Source organism: Prionailurus bengalensis, chromosome D3, assembly GCF_016509475.1.
Source record: "Prionailurus bengalensis isolate Pbe53 chromosome D3, Fcat_Pben_1.1_paternal_pri, whole genome shotgun sequence".
In the NCBI taxonomy this organism is placed as follows: Eukaryota; Metazoa; Chordata; class Mammalia; order Carnivora; family Felidae; genus Prionailurus; species Prionailurus bengalensis.
In genome coordinates, this window is record NC_057356.1 from 28,145,241 (window position 1) to 28,156,362 (window position 11,122).

General features: G+C 47.1%; 1 long non-coding RNA gene across 1 annotated transcript; it reads left to right on the forward strand.

The window, feature by feature from the left end:
* Positions 1–156: 156 nt before the first annotated feature.
* On the forward strand, positions 157–10,763 carry LOC122470458. Its single transcript, XR_006293917.1, has 2 exons — positions 157–1,158; positions 10,339–10,763. It is a non-coding gene; the product is annotated as an uncharacterized LOC122470458 (long non-coding RNA).
* The last annotated feature ends 359 nt before the right edge of the window (positions 10,764–11,122 follow it).

Here is an 11,122-nt window from a genome sequence, read left to right on the forward strand (position 1 = left end):
GAAAGAAAAATTCCATATGATCTCTCTAATATGTGGAAGCTAAAACAAAAAAATAATGAACTCATAGATACAGAGAACAGATGCATGGATATCCAGAAGCAGAGGGGAAGGGAGGGCAGTGGGTGAAACGGGGGTGGGGGGGGGAGAATACTTGAGCTGAGTGTTCTTGCTCTTAAGTGAAACACACCGCAGTTTTAGGGCTGAAAAACCAGACTTCCCAAGTGCCCAGGAATAACACTCATCAGCAGTGTGATGGGGCCATGCATATTTATACAGAAAGTGAGAAAGGAAATGAGACAAAACAGAAACAGGTGGTAAATGAGGTAAAGCGTTAAGGAGCTCGCTGTACTTTCTTTTTCTGTAAGTTCCAGCACACCCCAGAAGGAGCCTGTGCCCACTGGGGCTGTCTGGCCACTAAGAGGGGAGGCTGTGGCCCTGATCTGCCACACCATTTGAGGTCCTTTGCAGGAGACAGCCAGCCCTCTGTTGGCGCAGATCAAGAATAAGCTGACTTGACCATACAGGACATCAGGTTCAGGGAGGGACCAGAGGTGAGACCCTCTGGCCAGCACTCAGTTCCATGCTGTCTTGCAGAGGCCTCCCTGCCCCAGGCACCCGTCCCCTCCCAAGCAGCACGATCAGGTTCCCACCCTGACCCATGAAGACTCAGCACCTTGTGCTCTAAACATTGCACTTAATTAAGGACCAGGCTGTGGTTTGGCCTTGACGGGACAGCACTGACTGAAACAAGCTTCCAAGCACATGTGATGGGCTGTGCTCAGTTGGAAACGTTGATTAAGTGGGAACAGGGCAAGGGGTGTCACATCAGAATCTGAGCCTTATCTGCACCATCACCTCCTGCGTCTGCAGAAGCCAGGGTGGGGAGGCATGTGACAGTGGGGTCTGTCCCCTAACCCAGGGAGACAGGACCCCCTCTGACTTCATGTATTGCCATTGTGACCCCTGACCCCTTCCCCACCCATGGAGCAACACTGACCACTCCCAGCACCTGGTGTTTCCTCTTGGTGCAAGTTGGTCCCTGGCTGCCCGTGAGCAGAGGGTGGCCAGAGGAAAAGGAGCTGGCAAAGGAGGGCCACAGGGAACCCAGAGGGCACAGAGACAAAAGCCAATGTGTGGGTCTGGAGACAGACAGTTCTGGTGAGCCAGGAGGGAGGAGGGCCCGGGGCCCCAGGGCTGAGGGCAGGGCTCCCAAGGCCTGATCCAGCACATCCATCCTACCTCTGCCCTTGGGGGCATCGGTTCTGGGGGATATGACATACCATCGAGCACCCTACAACAGCTACAAGTCCCAGGAGGCCAGCAAACCCTGCCTCCAAGCCAGAGAAGGCTGAGGCGCAGCAGACAGAGCACTTGAGAAGGGTTCTGGGTTCAGCACTTGAACCTTGGAAAAGAGGAGGTTGGCGAAGCAGCGTGTGGGCCTGGACTGAGGGGGTCAAGGACCTAAGGCTGTAACATGGCGAGACAGACCAGGGTGGTTCTGGGGTGGGTGGCATGAGCAGACCAAGGATTTAGGGGGAATAACTTGGTTGTGGCAGCAGCTCCCCCTATCCCTGGGAGGCAGGGTGATGCCAGATGGCTCAGGCCGAGGGGCCAGTTAGAGAGAGAGCGGGCTGTGGGGGGAGATAGGGGACAATGAACCTGGAAGGAGGGCAGGAGGGCAGGGCAGGGATGGATAGGGAGATGCAGAGTGAGGACCCAGCATGAAGCAACCCCAGCAGCTGGATCCACCAAAGTCGGTCCTGCTGTGGTTTCTACACACGCTGGCTGCGACCATAAATCAAAAAGCCGACTGCAGACTCAAGGGCGCTGTGGCTGAGACACTCATTCCTCCAATCTCCTGCCAGATGCCAGTCCGCCTAGCAGATTCCTGTGCCCATGCACACAGGCCACAGGGCTCCACAGGCAGATAGCAGGTAGGAGCACTCTGCACAGGGCGTGGCTGTGATTCCAACACCCAGTCGTGGGGAGGGGAGCCTGAGAGGCAGGCTGGTCGCAGCGTGTGCGCTGGGATGCCAAGAGGCACCTTCCAGCCTCCCCAACAGGTTCCTGTGGCAGAAGACCAGCCACCTCCCCAGATGTGTGGAAACACACAGGGCTGTGTTGCAACCCATTTCTTTAGCAAGTATGACCCAAGAGGGAGTCTGGCCCAAATGGAAGGCAGAAGATAAATGGGTTCCTTGACGAGGATGTCCTTGTCACAGGGGGAGGGAGATGCACTGCCTCCCCTCTTGTGCAAGGTGATGAGCCTCCGTGGGGCACCCATGTGCCATGCCATTGCTTAGGGCTCTGTAGGCCCCAAAGGAGGAGGAGAGGCAAGTTTTGCAGGAACATGGAGGCCACAGAGAGGAAGGGGCAGAGAGAGCAGAACTCTGAGGGGGCAACGGTGGGGTGGGGACAAGGAGAGAGGAGCAAGGACTGAGCACAAAGGAATACAAACCCATGGCCCTTGCCCCAGAGTGAAGCTGAAACGCTTTAAAAATACAATGTGTGGGGACGCCTGGGTGGCTCAGTAGGTTGGGCGACCGACTTCAGCTCAGGCCATGATCTCACGGTCTGTGGGTTCGAGCCCCACATTGGGCTCTGTGCTGACGGCTCAGACCCTGGAGCCTGCTTCAGATTCTGTGTCCCCCTCTCTCTCTTCTCCTTCCCCTCTCGTGTTCTATCAAAAATAAATAAACATTAAAAAAATTAAAAACAAACAAACAAACACAACACAATGTCTGAGAGCTCCTGATGGGGTCTCTGAGGGTAGCCTCAGATTCTAATTTTCAAAAACTGCAGATACTAGTTTATTGCTAGGCTTGCAGTTAGGTGAACACCAGCCCCAGAGTCTGCATGCTTGAGATTTGTTCTGATCCGAATGACACATTGTTACCTGTTCTGCACTTAAAAAAACTTTTTTAATGAAACATTTTTTTGACATAATTATAGGTTGGCATTCAGTTGTAAGAATACAGAGAGGCCCCCTTGCACACTTTCTCCAGTTCCTCCCAGTGGTAACATCTTGCAAAACTGCAGCACAACATCGAAGCCCAGATATTGACATTGGTGGTGTCAGATCACCACAGGCTCCCTCCTGTGGCCCTTTTATACCCACACCTACCCTCCTCCCACCTCCTGACTCCTGGCAACCACTAATCTGCTCTCCATTCTGGTAATTTTGTCATTTCAACAATGTCATATAAATGGAAATGGAATTATCTAGTGTGTGACTTTTCAGGAGTGGATTTTTTCACTAGGCATAATTCTCTGGCGATTCATCTAGGTTGTTGTGCATATAAACAACTCAGTTCTTTTTTCTTCTCTCGGCCTTGTGCACTTTTCTGTGTCCACATTTGGTGTATGTTTTCTCAGATGTACATCCAAGTTTTCGCTTTTTGAGCATTTTATTTTTTTTTAATGTTTATTTATTTTTGAAAGAGAGAGAGACAGACAGAGTGAGAATGGGGGAGAGGTAGAAAGAGAGGGAGACACAGAATCTGAAGCAGGCTCCAGGCTCTGAGATATCAGCACAGAGCCTGATGTGGGGCTTGAACCCACGAACTGTGAGATCATGACCTGAGCTGAAGTCTGGCGCTTAACTGACTTAGCAACCCAGGTGCCCCCTTCACTTTTTGAGCATTTTAAATGGCATTGTATTTGTTTTAAATTTCAGCATCTATGTATTTACTGCCAACCTATAGAAAGATAATTAATTTGGGAAGGATGTGTATGCTGGGTGACCTTGCTAAATTCACTTATTAGTTCTCAGAGGGTTTTTTGGTAGATTCCTTAGGATTTTCCCTGAAGACAGTTATGTCATGTGCAAATAGGGGCACTTTTATTTCTTCCTTTCCTATATTAGTGACTTTTATTTCCTTTTCTTGCCTTATTGCACTGGCTAGGACTTCTGGCACTAGATTAAGATTGGTGAGGGCAGACATCCTTGCCTTATTCCTGACCTTGGAGGAAGAACATTTAGTCTTAACGTTACCTGTAGGTATTTTGTAGATGCTCTTTACCAAGCTGAGGAAGTTCCCCTTTTATTCTTTTAGAATTTTTATCATTAATAAAAGTTAAATTTTTCCAAATGCTTTTTATGATCATTTGATAGGATCATGTGAGTTTTCCTCTCTGCATGTCAATATGGTAGGATACTTTGATTACTTTTTGAATCCTGAACCAGCCTGGTATCCTGGTATCCTGGTATCCCAGGAATAAACCCCACTTGTGCCTTGGCCTCCTCTGGCTGCCTCCCCATTAGCAGACACCTGAGAGGTTCCCAGTCTCTTAGATAACTGGGACAATAGAGAATGACTTCCAGATCTAAGCTAAGAGTGTCTGCCAGGGCCTTGGGGATGGTCCACCCAAGGGGCTCAGTTCTGGACTAGAACCAGGGCTCTGAGGACAGTAGTATCCTGCAGGCTATACTGCCCCCTGGTGGCAAGGCCTGACTAGAAATGTGCAGGGGCCTTATTAAGGCCTAGGACCTCAGGGCTGTGGGCTGAGACCCCTGGAGCAGGTACTAGAGGTGGAGATGTATACAGGGGAAATGCATATACTTTCTAGAACCCTCCTCCAAGGTTTTGTGATGCATGAGGGAGCCCCACTTGTCTCAGAGATTCATTGTCCAGGTGGCAGGACTCCAGATGGCCCAGATCTCAGAACACAGGGAGTGAGACCCAAGAGTGCCTTGCTGGGCATTCATTCCTGCTGGGGCCCCGAGAGGGGCAGCTCGACATCCAGAGGCCAGATGCTTGGGTGTTTTTGAACACGTTCTGGAGGTCAGGACCCCTCTCAGAGAAGGGACCCTCCTTAGCAACCTGTCTCCATCCATCCGGGTCTGGTGATGCTAAGCCTGATGAAGCCCAAGTCCTCCCCAGGGCTCCTCCCTCCCAACACTGCCCAGGAGCCTCTTCAATTTCTGCACCATCCTCCCCTTCGTTCCTCCACCAACCTCCTCGGACCCTGCACAGGGCCTGAAGAAGGCCCAGTCTGGCCACAGCCCAGGATTGCTGAAATGAACCCCTCCCCTCCTCCAGATAACTGGGAGCTTAGGCATAAGTGAGTGTGAAGAGAAAACTCACATACAAAGCAAATAGGGTTGTCTAATCATCATTGAAGAAAGTTTCCACTCACTGATTTTTCCCCCCTGTGGTAAAATATACAAAAGATTTATAATTTTAGCCGTTTTTAAGTGTCCAGTGGCATTAAGTTCACTCACACTGTTGTGGAACCATCACCATTACCCATCTCCAGAACTCTCTTCATCTGGCAAAACTGAAACTCTGTCCCTTTTAAACAACGTCCTCCCCTCCTCCTTCCTCTGGCCCCTGGCCCCACCATCCCACTTTCTGTCTCTAGGAATTTGACTACCCCAGTAATTGCATCATACAGTATTAGTCATTCTGCAACTGGCTTATTTCACTTAACACCATATCCTCAAAGTTCATCCACCTGGTAGCATGTTGGGACCTCCTCCATTTTTAAGGCTGAATAATATTCCATTGTATGGATACATATTTTGCTTATCCATTCTTCTGTCAATGGTCATTTGGATCGTTTCTGCCTTTTGGCTATTGTGAATAATGTTGCTATGAACATGGGTGTACAAGTATCTGTTGGAGTCCTTGCTTTCAATTGCTTTGTACATATACCCGGAAGTAAGATTGCCGGATCAAATGGCAACTTTATGTTTAGCTTTTTAAGGAACCACCATACTGTTCCCCACAGTGACTGTACTGTTTTACATTCCCACTGGCAAAGTACAGGGTCCCAATTTCTCGACATTATCAAAAACCCTCCTCCTCCTTCTTCCTCTTCCTCTTTTTCTCCTTCTTCTCCTCTGTCTCCTCCTCTTTCTCTTCCTTCTCCTCCTTCTTCCTTTTCCTCTTTTTCTCTTTCTTCTCTGTCTCCTCCTCCTTATTACTATAATTGCCATCCTAATGGTTGTGAAGTGGCCTCTTACTAATTTTTACAGACATATAAATTTAAACAATGTTGAGATACTTGGCCTATCCACAATAGAAACTTTTTTAAAATTAGAATACCCAAGGATGGACACTTCTCTCCCATGTGGGTGCAATTTTTTTTGGAAAGTGGTTGGTAGCATGCCCAGGAACTTCCAAAGGCTGGTGTCTTTGACCCTGTAATTTCCAGTTCAGAAAATCTAAGCCCAGAAAATGTGCCCACGTGAACAAAGATACACATGTGCTTGATATTCTATGGAGTGTTATTCATGTGAGCAGAAAGATGGTTATACTAGTCAATAAAATTGGGATGACTGTCCAGCCATTTGGAAAAAAAATAAAGATTTCAGTCATATATCCCACAGAAAATTGAACTGTAGACTGAAGAGCTCTAGGGACATAGCAAAACCGTTAAACTAGTAGAAGAAATGACTGGAACTTCAGGTTTTAACATAGCCAGCTTTATCCTGGCTCCATCCTTAACCGCCATTAAAATGACAGCAAGAGACTGAAAAGAGCAGATTTGGGCCCCAGAGCGTGGGGCAGGGAGGGAACAAAGTAGCACCAAGAGCAAGTGGAGACCTCAGCCCTGGACATAGCGAGGGGGCACCAGGATTTGGAGGAAAGGCTGGGAAAGGTGGGGAGGCTGGGCACCTTTCTGGGAATCAGCTGGTCCTGCCAGACAGCAAGATGGGTTCCTCCCCTGGCAGAGGACAATGCGTTAAACAATGTCAGTGCTCGTGGAGGTATGAGGAGGCCTTACGGAGAACTAGTGTGTGTAGTGTGTGTGTGTGTGTGTGTGTGTGTGTGTGTGTAAAGATCTGTGTGAGAAATACACCAAAATAATATGTTATGTCTCTGTGCCTTAACATAATATTAAATTTTTACAGTTTTTTTGTTTTTAAAAAAGTCAAAGTTCCCTGTAATCGTTAACATTTATTACTGTTTTCAAATATTATGTTTTTAATAATATTATATACTATTTTAATAATATTATATATTATTATGTTTTCAAAATATTATGTGTCACTATTTCTTGCTTTAAAGCAAATCTTATATTCTCTGACAACACTTTTTGACATCATCATTCTCAAATCAGAACAGAATTATGAATGTGTCTTTTTTTTTTTTTTTTTTTTGCCTAAACTATAATTGGATTGGATTTCCTGGCATCTCCACTGCCTAAAACAAAGACCCATTCCTTCATCTTGTTAAAGCAAGGACACTAGGAATAATTTGATCTGTTTGTCATCCTCTAAATTTAAATTTATTCAAATCTATTGTCAGAGTTCTGTTGTTTACTAAGTTCAGGGTGAAAAGAGAAGAAGGAAAAAACGTCCAAAGAGAATTTCAGCATGCTTAGGTTAATGATGAATAAACTGTGTTATGTTTCAATCATCGTGTGCCTTTTAGGTTACAAAATACTCATGTTCATGCCCAAAGATTGGCATAGCAGCTGTCTACAAAAATCTTTTGTGTCTGGGCTTAAGTAGGCTTGTCAATTGCTGATATTTATAAATCAGTTAAGGGGATAAATCAAAGACCTAGAGATTTTCTTCTTTCTGGATAATGACCAAATGAATCACTAGTTGTGCATTGCTTCAGTTGGGGATTCTCTGTTCTGATAAAGTGAGTGATTATAATAGATGAATCTGGGTCACTTAGTCTCACTGTGGATGGGGGTTTCTTCTTGTTACTTACACTTACCTCGAGGATCCTGATGTACATGAAGGTCGGGAGTTGAGCCTGTGAAGAGACTTCATAAAAGACTGTCCCAGGAATCTGTGACCAGTGCTGCCACAGAGCAGAGCCAGTGTCACCACCATGATCCTGAACCTGGAGCAGGGGTCCTAGGACCATATGGTCCGTGGGCAGAAGATGGCATGAAGAATGCTCTCACCCCTGCCATGGGCTTCTCTACATGTTTCTGTTTTTTATTTTCTTGACCACTTCCCCTTCTCTGTTGATTCAGGTAATACATCACTAATGAACACTCCTAGTCTTTAGTAATGATATTCCCAGGACCCTGGCCCTTGACAGGCACCAGGTATAGAATGAATTCTTCAAATGCTAACAAAGCTGAACAAACTATATTCAGATCATCTAAAAAAGATCCAAATCGGGTCGCCGGGGTGGCTCAGTCGGTTAAGCCTCTGACTTTGGCTCAGGTCATGATTTCACAGTTGGTGAGCCCTGCGTCGGGCTCTGTGCTGACAGCTCAGAGCCTGGAGCCTGCTTCAGATTCTGTGCTTCCCTCTCTCTCTGCCCCTCACCCATTTGCTCTCTCTCTCTCTCTCTCTCTCTCTCAAATAAATGAACATTAAAAAAAACCCAAAAGTTTGAGAATATTGAGTAATAGCAAGGATGATGAGAAATGGTACTCAGATACATCACTGGTAAGAAGGTAATTAATACAGACATGTCAGAGGGCAATATGGTATTATTAATATGACCAAAATTTTAAATATGCGTCCCTCAGGATCCAGCAGTTCTGCTTCTTGACTTCCCCTACAGAAAGAAGACTCGTGTGTGTGTGTGTGTGTGTGTGTGTGTGTGAGAGAGAGAGGCAGTGTTGCTTATAAAAGCAAAATCTCTCTGGGTGCAATCTAAACGTTCATGCATAGAGGGAGGCAAATGAAACACTGTGTTTCCATTGCTTGGAACATCATGAAGCAATGAAAAGAATGTGCATCAGCAACATGTCTGGTCATGGAAAGATACTAAGACATATTATCAAGTAGAAAACTGGTAAGCCACAGGATGCCGTGTGTGGTGGGATGCCATTTTTATAAAAAAAAAATCCAAAACTGTATTATTAAATATGTAAGTATGGAAATTCAGAGAAAAAGGCCTAGAATGCCATGCACCAATCTGATGACAGCAGTCTCACGTCGCGAAGGGCATGGGGTGGTCAGAGTAATCCAAGTAACTGGAAAATGGTGTTGACATTACCTGAGGGAGAGCAAACATAGGAAAACACACCAGGTTACAGCCTCACCCACAAGGGATGATGCATTCACGGTGCTTAATGATCAGAGTGAAAGTCAAAATCACCCCTGAGCTGTCCCAGCCCCTCCTGCCAAGCTCTGCTCCCTGAGGCTCCAAGGGGCAGGTCTGGGTGGGCCCTGCCTGTGCCCTGGTATAGCTCATCCCACTCCACTATTCTGACACACCTAGGCCAGCTCCTCTGCTAGAGTTCTGCCACCAACCAACATCACTTTCAAAATCAGATAAGATTTCTTTTTAAGAGAAGCCAGAAAAATGTGTCTGTTCCTTTGTCATTTGAGCTGTCCCTTCTTCTCTGGACAGTGTGTGCCAGCAGTCAGACACCTTTATTCCTGAATAATAAAAGCCCAAGTCCAGGCTAGGGCCTCTGATCTGCCCCTACTCCCCAGGAGCTGGAGTGGGCTTCAGAATCCAAATATTCTGAAGGAATCCTCATGTATTTCTTGCTACCAAAGACTCCAAACAGGGTTTTGTCCCCAATGTATCAACAGGAAGCTCATTTATTCATTCAGCAAGAATTTCTGGGTGCCTGCTATGAGTCAGCTGCCTTGACCAGCTCTTTAATGCTTAATGCTTATCACATCAAATCTAAAACTGTCACAAAATGGCACAACAGTTGCCATGATCCCCATTCTAAAGAGGAAGAGACTGAGGGTCAGAGTGGTTAATTGGATTGCTAGAGGGTCCGGAGTCAGGACTTTGTTCTCGGTGCTCCCCCTCTGGATGAGGAACCAAAGCACTTTCTGCAAAGGTTACCACCTACCACACCCATGAGATGAATACATGCACCAGCAAAGGGCATGACCATTGTTACATTGTGTTGTGGCCGACAGCATCTAAGACGGCCCCATGATTCCCTTCCTGGAAGGCATGGCCAGTGCGATCCCTCATCCTTGAGTAACTGCTTTCTAACCAACAGAATGCGGCAATGTCGAGGATGTCACTCTGGGATTAGATTACAAAAGACTCAGGACTCTCCCTTTTGCTAGCTTTGATGAAGCAAACTGATGTGTTGGGGAGGCTCATGTGCCAAAGAACTGAGGGTGGCCTCAGTCCAACAGTCCACAGGAACTATGTCCTGCCATCGACCACGTGAGTGAGCTTGGAAGGGGACCCCACCGGTGGAGCTTTCCTATGAGACCACAGCCCCAGCCAACACCTTGACCGCAGCTTCACAAGAGACCTCAAGCAGAGGACCTAGCTGATGCTCAAATTCCTGACCCACAGAAACTGTGGGATCACAAATCTGTGCTGTTTTGAGCTGCTAAGTGTGTGATAATTTGTTGTGCAGCAGTTGATAACTAATGCACCTCCATAACTTAGTGATTGCTGATGTATTTCATTTTTGTCTTGCTTGTTCCAGCTAGAGCATGCAGTTAACTGATGAGTGGGGGCATCGATGTCTGGCTGGGAGGGGCAGGGCCACTGGCCCACCCACCTGCCCTGCCTGGATGTGCCATACAGTCTGGTCCTTTTTACCTTCTACCTCGCTTTCATAGATCTGGGGCAGGAGAAAGAAGAAAGAATAACAGTTGGGGAAGGCCAGTTTCCTCAGTTCTATCCATGTTTCAGTCTGAAATCGAAATGAACAAAAATAGACATCCCATTGAGTGACTTTGACTCTTCAGGGAGGAAGGTTGGGGGTGGGACTGGGTTGATCTTAGACTACAGACACGCCAGCAACTTCAGGATGTTCCCACGATACTGGCTGCATTTGTTAAAAATACCTTCAATTCCAAAAATTACAAAGACTGTAACTAATCCTGTTCATTAAAGCCAAGAAAAACACACCAAGTCAAACACAATGTATGGCTGAAAGAGAGGGATTTCCACTAAGAAGGGGAACGTGCAGCTGCCCTATAGGCCTGGCTGGTCCTACATGCTGTGTGCTCTGCCCCTGGACCCAGACGGCAGAGCCCAGCTCCTCCTGAGAAAGCAGGCCCAGCCCCCAGTCTTGGCCACCTCCAGGGTCTTTTCCGAGGCCCCATATCCTCCACCCCCCAGACTCTAGCCCACACAGGCTGTTTCTACACCCAGCAGAGTCCTTACCAGGCACCCGGAACACACCAGGCACAGGGATGGGCCCCTTGACCTAGAGAAGAAAGCAAGTCACTACTTTAGAGTGGTTGCTCCCCTGCCCCCACCCT